This window comes from Musca autumnalis, unplaced genomic scaffold (genome assembly GCF_047663935.1).
Source record: "Musca autumnalis isolate F117 unplaced genomic scaffold, ASM4766393v1 scaffold_4, whole genome shotgun sequence".
Lineage (NCBI taxonomy): Eukaryota > Metazoa > Arthropoda > Insecta > Diptera > Muscidae > Musca > Musca autumnalis.
In genome coordinates, this window is record NW_027411977.1 from 36,642,382 (window position 1) to 36,656,885 (window position 14,504).

Consider the following 14,504-nt stretch of genomic DNA (forward strand, 5'->3'; position numbering starts at 1 on the left):
GCAGTCCATTTAAAATATATATATATTTATTTAAATTAAGCAAAAAATATTGATTTGTAATATAACACGGACGAAAACATTGAAGTGAACTCTCCCATACAATATTCTAACCTATTCAAAAATAAATCAATGATCAAACATTAACTTTCAAAGAAAAAATTCTTACTTACTGACTAGTCGTCATTGGTCAGTAAGTAAGAAGGAGTAAACAATGTAATGTAAAAAAGTTACCTTTCAAACATGTCGACTGACGGTATAGCCTTTGGGCAAACGAGGGCATGAATGGGTGATGCATTTTTGACATGGTGAGGAAAACCTATGGGTCCGGTCTCTTGTCTGCCTATGGTGAACTTTTTAACGCCATCTCTGAACAATGTGGACATTAGGGTTATGAGTTTTTTACAACCTCATATTTTGATGGGTTTTACATAAGGTTATATAAAATTCTAATTATAAAGTGATTCGATAAAAAAACTCATGCATAAATTATATGAGCTTTTTTGACGAATTTTGAAGTCACTATAACCAGATATATAACTGATAATATGGTTTCCATCCAAACGACATAACCAAAATGGCATAACCTTTTCTTTCTCACTAAATTCACCAACATATCATTACATATATATATATATATCATTTTATATCATATATAATTTCATTTCATATATCATATCAATTAAAAGTGATTTGTGCGATACCTTTTTCAATATTTAAATGGAATAAAAGTAAGTTGGCAAAAGGCCATTCATTTGTGGAAACAGGAAATATTTTTTTGAGAATTTTCTCCATTTTTCAAAAAATAATAATAATAATAAATAAATAAAAAATTTCATAGTGGTTTGTAAGTGACCTTTTTAATACTTGAATAGAATAAACGTTATTTGAATCATTAATAGGCAAAAGATGATCCATTCTACACTTCTTCTTACTTGCTACAGAAAATCATTTTTGAGAAAAAAGGTCAAAGAGTTATAACCCTAGCGAATTTCGTCCCATCGAACCTGCCTCCACAGTTGTTCAACCCTATCACGATCTGGAACGGCCATCAAAATCAAGAATACCAGAATGTCAAAAGTTCTGATGATGCCAAGAATAAATTCCGCTGCTGGGTATCCACAATATGTCGTTCCTTCGAAGTGCATTTCAGTCCACACACTGAACGTGTTGAGATTGATGACCTTAGTACACTTAACCAATAACACTAACAAATTGCGTCGTCGTTTCTAAATCCAGTCAAACAAGTAAAAAAGTATCAGTCGACATTGCCGACAGAGATATACCCTCAGCCTGTGTGGATTGAAATACTTTTTTTTCAAAAAAAAAACTTACGTATTTAGGGGGGTTTTCAAAACAATATGGATAGGATTAAAGCGCAAAAATTTGCGGGGACATCGATAGGTACGGCTTTTTTTAAACTGAGTTTCGACAATATTTAGAGTACCATTTTAGCGAATATTTTTGAACTTTTGTGGGGGAGGTATCGGAAGGTGCACTCCTTCCACCTTCGAATTTCATCTAATATTCGAAGAAATATTACGATATCCAAAATGTGGATGAACGCAGTATTCGGTTCAAGTGACTGGACATATGGTGCCATAGGGGGTTTTTACAACTTTCGCGCATTTTTCTCAAGAAGTATGGACTTGCCCTAGAAAAACTTTTACTGTCGTAATTGGGGCAGCGAATGCAAGTTGCTTCAACAAAAACCAAAGTGATCCGAGAGCAGGGCTTAAAGTGAATTTATCCAAAAATGTGTGTGGTACGTACCCGACGGAGTGGAGAAATATAGTCCATATTCGAACCTGACCTATACCTGGTAGATATATGTTTTAGGATGTGTAAAGTATGGGCCAAATCTGTCACTCCCATCAATAGTTATCGTACGCACAATTTTCCGAACATTTTTGAACTTTTGTGGGGGAGGTACCTGAAGGAGTAGACCGATATGGCCCATCTTCGAACTTAAACTAAGTTTGGACAAAATATTACGATAGCCAAATTTTGGATCAAATCGGCTCATCCGTTTGAGAGTTATCGTGCGCACCAGCCAGCCAGACAGGCGGACGGACATTGCTTAATCGACTCCAAATTGTCTGAAACACATTTCGTCCAAACATACTTGGGGTCTAAAAACATTATTCCGATGAGGCACATTTTGCCCGTATTAAAAAAAAAGTATTATGATATGCAAAATTTTGGGCCAAATCGTTTACCCCCTTCGAGAGTTATACTGCGCATTATTATAGGGAAAAATTGTGAACTTTTGTGGAACAGGTACTCGAAGGAATGGACCAATACCAAGTTTGAACCAAATCTTTTGACTCCTTCGATCAATGTCTTTATATCCTCAATTTATGATAACGAGGGTATATACACTTTCATACGGGCAAAATATTTCTCATCGAAATTATGGTTTTAAACCGCAAGTATGTTTGGACGAAATCCGTTTCAGACAATTTGGAGTCGATTTAGCAATGTCCGTCTGTCTGGCTGGCTAGTGGGCACGATAATTCTCGAACGGATAAACCGATTTGGTCCAATGTTTGGTCTTCGTAACATTTGGTCCAAACTTAGTTTATGTTCGAAGATGGACCATATCGGTCCACACCTCCCCCACAAAAGTTCGAAAATGTTCGGTAAAATTGTGCGAACGATAACACTTAAAATTAATAACCGATTTAGTCTATACTTTACACATCGTGAAATTTCTACCAGACATAGATGAGGTTCCAATACGGTTCACTCCTGCGGGTACTTCCCACACAAATTTTCGGATAAGTTAAGGTTAGGACTTGCTCTCGAATCTCCTTGATTTTTGTTGTAACAACTTGTATTTGCTGCCCACATTACGGCAGTACAAGTTTTATCAGGGGCAAGTACAAACTTTCTCAGAAAATAGCCCGAAGTTGTAAATGACACCAAGTGTAATGGTTGGAGCGCACCATAACTCTCGAACGGGTCTGCAGATTGGGTCCAAAATTTGGCCATTGTAATATTTTGTCCGAACTTAGGTTAAGTTCGAAGATATACCATATCGGTTCACTTCTTCACGTACCTCCCCCACAAAAATTTTAAAAAGTTCGGAAAATTGTGCGCACGATAATTCCTGAAGGGTGTAACCGATTTGGTCCATACCTTTAGTATCGTAGTATCTCTACGGGACATAGATCAGGTTCGAATATGGACTATATAGGCCTGCTCCCAAATCGTTTTGCTTCTTTTTGTAACAACTTGTATTCGCTGCCTCCATTACGACAGTACACGTTTTTCGGGGGAAAGTCCATTCTTCCTGAGAAAATAGTTCAAAAGGTTTAAAATACCCATATGGCACCATGTGTAGTGGCTGGAGCATACGATCACCCTTGAACGGATCTGCCGAATCGGGATTTCGAATCCCTTTAGTTTTTATTGTAATAACTTGTATTCGCTTTGCCCATTACGACGGTACATGTCATTTCAGGAGCAAGTCCTTACTTCTTGAGATAATGGCCAAAAGCTCCAAAAAAGCCTGCCGGCACCAACTAACTGAGTAGTACGTAAGACAACCCTCGAAGGGAGAAACCGATTTGGTCCAAACGTTGTACATCGTATTATATAGACGTCCGAAGTATTTTGTATTACTTCTTTTCTTCAGGTCCGAGGCTGAGGGTATATCTCTGTCGGCCAAGCCGAACTTTTTTCCGTTTCAATATTGAAATCAATAAGGAAAGGACTGAAGAAGATCGATCTCAGATTAACAGCAGGCATACAGTAATATTAGAGCGTTGTCTTACAAATGGGGTAGAACCGAAACCACCGAATACTGCCGACTTTACGAAGATGAGGAGGAAATAGTGATAGATCGAACATTTACAATGTCGCTGTCCAATGCTTACGAGCAGGAGACTGCGAATCATGGGTGAACACACGGTACAATCTCTCTCTGCGGTTTGTGAAATTAAACCAAAAACTCTGCTTCCTTTCGCTAAGGATCTGAAAGGGCTGCAACGAGAAGAATTTGCCGCACCGCTCTAAACTATTTACCCTTTATTTTCTTAACACTTACATTCCTTCCCCACAATATCCCTTTCTAATTCTCTCCTAAGGTCTCCGAGTGGAGTAACTGTCAATTACGACGGTTACGCGTCCTTTAACCTAACCTAAGGAAAGGACCAAATTCGAACTATATGATAATTTTGACGAAAATGTTTCTAGAAAAAATTGCGTCACATTCTTCAAATTTCATCAAAATATTTGTATAATTTTACGTTTGATGCGTAAAATACATGAACTCCACCGAAACTATGTACGCAACTATATCCAAATCTAAATCTCTTTCAATATAATTTGGCAAACTAATTTCTAGTCCAAATTCGATGACATTTTCCAAGTTGCATCAAAATCGGACAGAATTTGCGTGTTTGGTGTCTCAAATATCTAAACTCGAGCGAAAATATATATGGGACCTACATATATATCCAAATCTGAACCGATTCTTGTCAAAATAAAAACCGTTCGTCCTTTGGAAAAGATGATTTTTCGGCTTTTTTAAGGATATTTCCTCATCGAAATAATGGATGAAATTTGTTTCAAATAAGGTAAAAATAAAATACGGAGTCGATTTAACCATGTCTCGAATTGATCAACCGATTCAAACCGAATTTTGGACTTCGTAATATTTTGCCCAAACTTAGTTCAAGTTCAACGATGGGCTATATCCGTTCACTCATTCGGGTACCTCCCCTACAAAGGTTCAACAATTTTCGGTAAAATGATGTGAACCATAAACCCTCGAAAAAAGAAATCGATTTGGTGCAAACTTTGCACATCGTATTATTTCTTCGACATATAGTTCGGTTTCCAATATGGGCTATGTTGGACAACTCTTTCGGGTACCCCCCTCAAAATAGTTGGGAAAAAGTGAATTTTAAGAGCTCCCTTGGGATCGTTTTGAAATATTTTTCAGTAGGTTGTCATATCGGCCAAAAAGCTGTTTTGAAATCGCTATATTTGTGCGATAACGGTGGTTGTGTCCCCGATCAAATGTTGTAGGTTGATGCCCGAAGTACCGACTGCGGCCACTTTTTAAATATGTTATAGGTATATCGAAAACTAACAAACCTATTTTCACAAAATTTTCTGGAATGCGACGTGGTACACAAAGTGGCACGATAACTCCACTATTTAAAAAAGCTAAATATTTACAAACGTTTATCAATCCTAAACAGTATCGTTGGATGGGAAAATCTGGTAATGTCTGTTAGGGAATGGAAATATTACAGATGAAATCTGTTGACAAATTTAAAATCCTCAATGAATAACTCTATTTGACAATGGACCCGAAGATATTTCTAACCTATTTTTGATTTGTAAGGTATAAAAGGCATAAAAAGTTGTCATTAAAAAACAAAACGACAGCAACGTGGACTCGGATCTGCTAGTAAAAACAAAATATAAATACATATTCAATGAGTAATAAACACAATAAATGAAATAAAAATATGCAATAAAATAATGAAAAAAATATATGAAATAACAATTAAATTGTGTGGACCAAAAAAAATATTTATTATAATTGTTGAAAAATGTGAGACACGTTTAGGGAATTTATCAACTATTTTATTCATACCAAAGCTATATCTTAAATGAAATATTTATGTGTAAAATAATTTATACTCGTAGCAATATAATATATGCATATGTATGTATGTATTTTAATAGAAATATGACATTTATTTTTTAATTTAACTACTCTATACAATAATCTCTGTAAATTAAAATTTATTTAAACCAATAAAATCATGTCAACAAAAGTTAAATATTTCTTTCATTTACATTGTATTTAAAAATAAATATGTCTTTAAAATATCTTATCTATGCATATAAAAGAGCTTAGTGATGACTAGACATCGGATTTTGCATATTTGCATATTTTTTAATATTAAAGATACGAAGATTCTGATTGGACCAAAATTCGTTTCAAAGAAATCTAAATTAAATGGCAGGGTCATATTTCGTATTTATTTTGCATATTTGCATATTTTGCATATGCACAAAATATGCAAAAAATATGCAAAATATGCAAAAAATATGCAAAATATGCAAAAAAATATGCAAAATATGCAAAAAATATGCAAAATATGCAAAAATATGCAGAATATGCAAAAAATATGCAAAATATGCAAACAGATTTTGGCCGAAAATCGTCATAAAAGTCGTTAAATTGTCATTTAAAGTTGGAAAAACCATCAAAAAATACATAACAGTGTTCTAAACTAAGACTGTTGACAGTATAACGTCGAATTTTTCAGCAGATTATTATGTTATTGAGACCATTTACGACAGTGTGGTGTAGTGTATAAAAATATGGTATCGTAATACCATTTTTTTATTATTAAACTATGTAAAAATATAAAATTTTATAAAATATCAAACGTTTTATGTAAAATTCAATATTTTCTTTTTTGTAGCATCTTAATTTAATTTGTAGCATTGGGCTGGTTTTAACTCAAAGGACCAAATCGATCTCGGATTTTTTAGCCGGGGAGCCGCCTAAACATTTTAGTATCTTTAGATTTTAAGATAGCCAAAATTTGAGCACAATTCGAATATGTTAAAACGTGGTACTGGGGCCTCGAATTAATGAAAATCTATTATTTTTTTTTTTTTTGCTATTTGGCGACTTCGACGGCCCATACATGTGGAACGGTTAAAGCTACTTGCCCGTATTACGCATTTAACTATAAGCTATTCTGTTCTTAACATTTCTTGCTGAACAACAAAGTACGTAAGTGTTACTGAATTCCAGATAATAAACCCAATGTCCCGAAAAAGGCCTTAGGGCAAAAATGGAGTATGTTTCAAAAAAAAACAATTTTTTCTTCCTATATTATCAATTTTTTGCGAATGAAAACGAATATATTTTACTTTATTTGAAAATGTTGCATATTAGGGCGAAGGTCTATTTTTTCTATTCATTCCTCGTTGGAGTCGAGCTTAATGACCGCTGATGTTTGCAAGTGAAAAAGGAAAGCTGAAGATTCGAACCCCCACAACCACCATTATGTGACTTGTTTCGCCTTTTGTAGAAGCACATCAGACATATCGGCCGTGGAATGGCATCGCTATCCATCAAACATTTCCTTTTTCAAATGTAATTTTGTTTTCACAAAGATGGACATTTGTACATTCATTATATGGCTTCAATGACAAACGCTTACATTTTGTTCATACATATTTTAATTTACTTATGCCCGTAATTTCAACGTCTGGGTGAACGGGTACGTAGCTACCTATTAGTTATCTTTACCTACGCGTTTGGTAATTTCTACATGCCATTTACCGAGGCGTGTAAATTTTAAAATCATGTGGTAGTATTGGTGATTTTTATTCATGATTTCGCAAAATCATTGCCACATAGAAGTGTTTTACAACTTTTAACACATTGGCAACGATTAACCAGGTAAAATCCTTGGTGTAAGTAACACGGCCGTTTTTGACTCGGTAACGTTACTTATGCATTGAAATTATAAAATGTTGCTTACACGGGAGATATCTGTGAACTCACAGATAGCTACGTCTTGAAATTTCGGGCATTAAGGGACTAATATAATGTAGTTTTGGAGCCATCTGGGTACAGATGACAACTTGGCGATGAACTCGACTCCTTGCTATGTCGCTCACAATTTTCAAGATATTTGCCATCCTTTACCCCTCCTGGTAATTGATGTTCTGTGGTCAAGTTGCATTATCTTTTTCAAGAAATTCAGAGTTAAAGTTTAATCTCTTGAACAACAATTAAGTCTCACTTGTAATTATGCCTGGTAAACCTTTTTCTAGGAATTTCGGCAGTTGATTTTTGTAAGTTTGGATCGATTATTTCTGGAGAAATTTCTATCTTTGCTTTGTTAAGATTTTTGTCGTCTTTTGGATCTTTACGGTGTTTTGCACTATCAGATCAAACAATGCCAGACCAATAAATTCAGGACTAAGGTACCACATATGATTTACCATTTTGTTATTTCCTTCATCTGATATTTGTTTGTGAATGCCTTTCGTATTAAGTAAATCTTCAATGCGGTTTAGGTCTTGTTTGTTTAAATAAATAAAATAGAAAAAAACATTCTGGGGCGTGCAGTCTCGAACGATTTAAACGCAAGGTGCTTCTTCGGCCTCTTGTTCTTCGGCCTTTTTTTCATTTGTACACTGCTAGTTCTTGTTTCTCTCATGAGCTACTGTCAGTTTCAGGAACACCTAGGAGTTGTTCTTTACCCCCATGTGATACCAGAGCTGCAACCCGTTTTTTCTTCCCTGTTTTAAGAATATCTGGTAATAGTTTTCCATGCCATGTACACAAATAGCCTCGTTCCTTGAAGCTGTTGCGTTTATTTTTCACGGTTTATTCTCCGCTGTTCACGGATAAAGCTTCTAGAGATCTTATATTTGTAGGGATCCTCTCCGATAGCTTCTACTGTAGCCATAATGATACTAGTAACGTTCATATACACCTTACAGGGGTCCATACCCAGCAAAATAAATTGGAAGCAGTGCAATGTAGACTACTTCTATCACGGCATGTTTTGATGCAGTTCAAACGGAGTCATGAAAAAGGCGCTCCATTCCTCACATTTTAACCGCTTTTGGATGCAATCCAAAGAATCACATCCATTTGCAGTTAAAATGCAGTGCCAAGGGTCAGTTAAAATGCAGTGCCAAAGCGTTAGTTAAAATGCAGTGCTATGGAGTGCATCTTTCAGTAGTCACGCTCTTGTAAAAATCATGAGTGAAAATGCATAATTGGATGCACTTCCAGATTACTTGTACATATAATTTAACTGCATCTTTGGAGGCAAACATTTTGCTGGGTAGTTACGATTACGACAATTGCATAGTTACGATTTTCTTGAAGCCACGCTTGATTGTATTCGGGACAGATGGTTCTTCAGATTCTACGATACGTTTAGCATCAAAACAAGACCTAGACCTCATTGAAAAGTATTGAAATATGAAAAAATTGACACACACATTTCCGAAAAAGGAAATAACAACATAATTAATAATCTGTGGTATCTTAGTCCTGAACTTGCTGACCTGGCATTGTTTGATCCAACGGTGCAAAACGCCGTAAAGAGTCAAAAGGCGACAAAAATCTTAACAAAGCAAAGATTAAAATTTCTTCAGAAATATTCGATCCAAACTTCCAAAAGAGCAAATGCCGAAAATCCTGGAAAAAGGTCTGGCATAATTCTTGTTGTTCAAGAGATTTAACATTAACTCCGAATTTCCAGGAGGCGCAAAGGATGGTAAACAACTTGAAAGTTGCGAACTACGTAGCAGAGCGTTCTTCAAGTTGTCAGCTGTACCCAGATAGCTCCAAAACCACATGATGTCTGACTCTCGAATAAATTTAATTTAGAACAAAATATAAAAGACATTTGTTTTCATTCCAAAAATTGATAAAAATGAAGATAATGTTTTTTTAATAGTCTCCACTTTCGCACAAAGGCGTACCTAGTCACGTTTTTCGGGTACGAATTCTGTAATACCTATTTAGTATTAGATTTATTATATATACTTATATTTTGTTGTTCAGCAAGAAATGTTAAGAACAGAATGGCCTTTAATTTAATGCTTAATATGGACAAAAAGCTTTAACCATTCCAGAGAAATGGGTCGCCGAAATCGCTAAATAGCCAAAAAATTGTGATTTTCATAATGTCGAGGCCCTAGTGGCACATGTTAACATATTCCAATTGTGCTCAAACTTTGACAGTCTTAAAATTTGACCAAACTAAAAATTTTATGCGGTTGCCGCCTTAAAAATCCGTCATCGATTTGTTCCCTTTGAACAATAACCAACCCAACGCTACAAATTATAACAAAGAAAATATTGAATTTTACATAGAACGTTTGATATTTTATCAAATTTAATATTTTTGCATAGTTAAATAATAAAAAAATTGTATTACAATACCATTCTTTTATACCCTACACCACACTGTCGTAAGAGGTCTCGATAACACAAGAAAATGCTAAAAAATCGACGTTAAGCGGCCAACTATCTTAATTTAGAACACTTTGAAGATTTTTGACGATTTTTCCAACATTAATTGACAATTTTACGACTTTTATGACGATTTTCAGCCAAAAACTGTTTGCATATTTTTTGCATATTCTGCATATTTTGTACATATTTTTTGCATATTTTGCATATTTTTTGCATATTTTGCATATTTTTTGCATATGTTGCATATTTTTTGGCATATTTTTTTGCATATTTTTTGCATATTTTTTGCATATATTTTGCATATTTTTTGCATGTTTTTGATATGACCCCAAATATCGAAAAGTTGACCCTTAAAACGCCTAGATCCAAAATTTGAGTCCAATCAGATGAGAAATAAAAAACATGCAAAAATCCGATGTCTAGTGATGACTGAGTGAGTGAGTGAGTGAGTGACTGACTGGCATATCATCGCCCAGACGAAACGTTGAATCTAGAAAGCTGAAATTTTGACTGTGGGTTGCTGTTAGTGTGTAGGGGTGAGATAAGGCTGGGTTTTTGGAAATTTGAACTAGAAGGGTACGAAAAGTACTAAAAGGTACTAAATATGGTACCCTTTGTATCAGGCAAACGGGAAGAGCTAGAATTCTAAAATTTGGAATGAGTGTAACTGATGGAGAGTTAGAAAGATGTACCAAAGGGTTTTTGGAAATTCGAAAAGTTACAAAATTTAGTACCAGTTGTATATTTCAAACGGATTTAGCTAGAAACTTGGAATTTGGTATGTAAATGAAGGTTGGGAAGTGGTGTTTATAAAAGGAAATGGTTTAAGAAATTCGAAAAAATTAGAAATTATGTGAACGAAAAGTACTAAATGGTACTATATTTAGTACAACTTGGATTTGGGTTAACGGAAATAGCTGGAAACCTGAAATTTGGAATTAAGATTACTGACGGAGTATAGGATTGAGATATGGGGGTAGTTTTGGAAATTCGTACTTATGTGTACGAAAAGTGCTAAATGGTACTAAATTTAGTACAACTTGGATTTGGGTGAACGGATAGAGTTCGAAACCTGACATTTGGAATTAAAATTACTGTTGGAGTGTAGGATTGAGATAGGTTTGGAAATTCGTAAATTATGTGAACGAAAAGTACTAAATGGTACTAATTTAGTACAACTTGGATTTGGGTTAACGGAAATAGCTGGAAACCTGAAATTTGGAATTAAGATTACTGACGGAGTATAGGATTGAGATATGGGGGTAGTTTTGGAAATTCGTACTTATGTGTACGAAAAGTGCTAAATGGTACTATATTTAGTACAACTTGGATTTGGGTTAACGGAAATAGCTGGAAACCTGAAATTTGGGATTAAGATTACTGTTGGAAATTTGTACTTATGTGTACTAAAAGTACTAAATTGTACTAAATTTGGTACAATATGGAATTAATTGAACGGATAGGTCTGGAAACCTGAAATTTGGAGTTAAGGTTACAGTTGAAATGTGGGATTGAAGAAGATTTGGAAATTCGTAATTATGGGTACGAAAAGTACTAAATAGTACTAAATCTTTTAGAATTTGTATTTGGGTGAACGGATAGAGCTGGAATCCTAAAATGTGGAATTAACATTACTGTTGGAGTATAGGATTTAGGTAGTTTTGGAAATTCGTACTTATAAGTACAGAAGGTACAAAATGGTACTAAATTTGGTACAATTTGTATTTGGTGAACGAATAGAGCTGGAATCCTAAAATTTGGAATTAAGATTACTGTTGGACTGCAGGAGTGAGGAAGTTTTGGAAATTCACACTTATGGGTACGAAAAGTACTAAATGGTACTGAATTTGGTACACTTTGGATTTGGATGAACGGATAGCGCTGAGATCCTGAAATTTGCAATTAAAATTACTGTTGAAGTGTAGGATTGAGGTTGTTTTGGGAATTCGTACTTATGGGTACGGAAAGTACTAAATGGTACTAAATTTGGTACAATTTGGATTTGGTGAACGAATAGAGCTGGTATCCTTAAATTTGGAATTAAGATTACTGTTGGAGTGTAGGATTGAAGTAGTTTTGGAAATTCCCTTATGGGTATGAAAAGTACTAAATGGCACTACATTTGGTACAATTTGTGTTTGGCTGAACGAATAGCGCTCGAATCCTGAAATTTGGTTGGCCTGTAGGATTGAGGGAGTTTTGTAAAATTCGTACTTATGGTTACGATAAGTATTAAATTTCGTACAATTTTGATACGATTGAACGGAGAGAGCTGAAATTCTGATATTTGGAATTAAAGTTACTGTTAAAGTGAAGAATTGAGGTAGTTTTGGAAAATCATACTTATGGGTACGAAGAGTACTAAATGGAACTAAGTTTGGTACAACTTGATAATGGACGAACAGATACTGCTTGAATCCTGAGATTTGGAATCAATATTAATGTTGTTATTTTGTATAATTGTTAGTGTAAGGTTGAGACATGTGGTTGCCAAAATACGCACCATAAGTTTACGAAAATTACTAAATGGTACTCAATTTGTTGTTGTGTGTGGGGACGGAGCTGGGATCTGTATTTTTGGAGTTAGGGTGAGTATTGGTATGTAACATTGGTATATTTACGAAGAGTACTAAAGAGGTCTAAATGTTGTATCGGGTGTAGGCACGGGTGGAATTTTAAACTACAGTATGCAAAGTTCATATTCGTACACCCCTAAAAAATTAATAAAATCGTTATTACTTCCATATTTTATGTGCAAATAATGAAATATTTGACAGGAATTGCCATAACGAAGAAAGGGTTAAAAGTAACAAAACAAAGTTTTAATTTATTCCGTCATTTAGGTATAGATGGTGCCTGTGTGGGTGGCAAAATTCGTATTCGTACACCTATAAGCACTATATATTTGGAGTTTTTAAGGATTTTCAAAGCAAAATACCGCAAATTTTTGTTTTAGTCTTCTTTTTGAATGCCTCTGCTATAGAAATATTTAAAAATAACTGTAATTTTATTAAAATTTTTGCATGAATAAAAAGTCGGAGGAATATTTAAAATTCTTAAGAAAAATGTGCTAGATAAGATTAGCTATTGCAATTTATTCCCGAATTTTTAACGAAAATAGCTAATAGCAGTCCTTCTGTAACAATATTCGAGGTCTAATATGAAAATAAATGTTGTCAGCGTTTGGAAATGCAAAGAAACGTAATGCGGGCATAGGTAAATTAAACACATTATTTGTTTTTACTTGGTAAAAATCGCAAGTTTCGTTTTATATTTGACATAAAATGTATTGAAGTTTTAGAATACGGTTTCGAAAATCATTTTATGCCGAAAACTGTGAGAAATTATGAAGAAAAATGAAACTGTACAAGTTTTCATAATGTCTGCGTACGACTAAAATTCTACGTTTACAATGAACGAGGGTTATGTCTGCCGAATTGCGAAAATAATGGTTTTTACTTCTTGAAAATTATATTTTTTTACCAAAGGATCCAAAATGAGTACAAAAATGTCAAAAGAATGAAGTAAATTGTCCAGGTAAGAACGTGGGGTAACCTTTTGAAGAATTGCATTATTTCTGAGAAAATTTTCTTCCCTAACATTTTTTTATTCCTCGTAATTTCCGATATTTCTTGACATAAAATGATTTTCGAAACCGTATTCTAAAACTTCAATACATTTTATGTGAAATATAAAACGAAACTTGCGATTTTTACCAAGTAAAAACCAAAAATGTGTTTACTTTACCTAAGCCCGCATTACGTCTCTTTGCATTTCCAAACGCTGACAACATTTATTTTCATATTAGACCTCGAATATTGTTTCAGAAGGACTGCTATTAGCTATTTTCGTCAAAAATTCGGGAATAAATTGCAATAGCTAATCATATCTAGCACATTTTTCTTAAGGATTTTAAATATTCCTCCGACTTTTTATTCATGCAAAATTTTTAATAAAATTACCTTTATTTTTAAATATTTCTATAGCAGAGGCATTCAAAAAGAAGACTAAAACAAAAATTTGCGGTATTTTGGTTTGAAAATCCTTAAAAACTCCAAATATATAGTGCTTATATGTGTACGAATACGAATTTTGCCACCCACACAGGCGCCATCTATTCCTAAATGACGGAATAAATTAAAAATTTGTTTTGATATTCTTAAATCTTTCTTCGTTATGGTAATTCCTATCAATTATTTCATATTTGCACATAAAATATGGAATTAATAACGGGTTTATTCATTTTTTAGGGGTGTACGAATATGAACTTTGCATACTGTATGTTTTTAGAGTCACTGTTGGTGTGTGGGGTTAAGATATGGAGATGGTTTTGGAAATGCATACTATAAAAAGTAGTAAATGGTATAGAATTTGTTATTGTGTACAGGGGTTAGCAGGAAGTTTTGGAAATTTAGGAGCAGGTTCCGGAAATTCGTTCTTATGTATATTTATGTAAAGTACTATAATTTAGTTTGGGGGAACTGATAGAGCTGGAAATGAGAATGGCGGTTGGTAT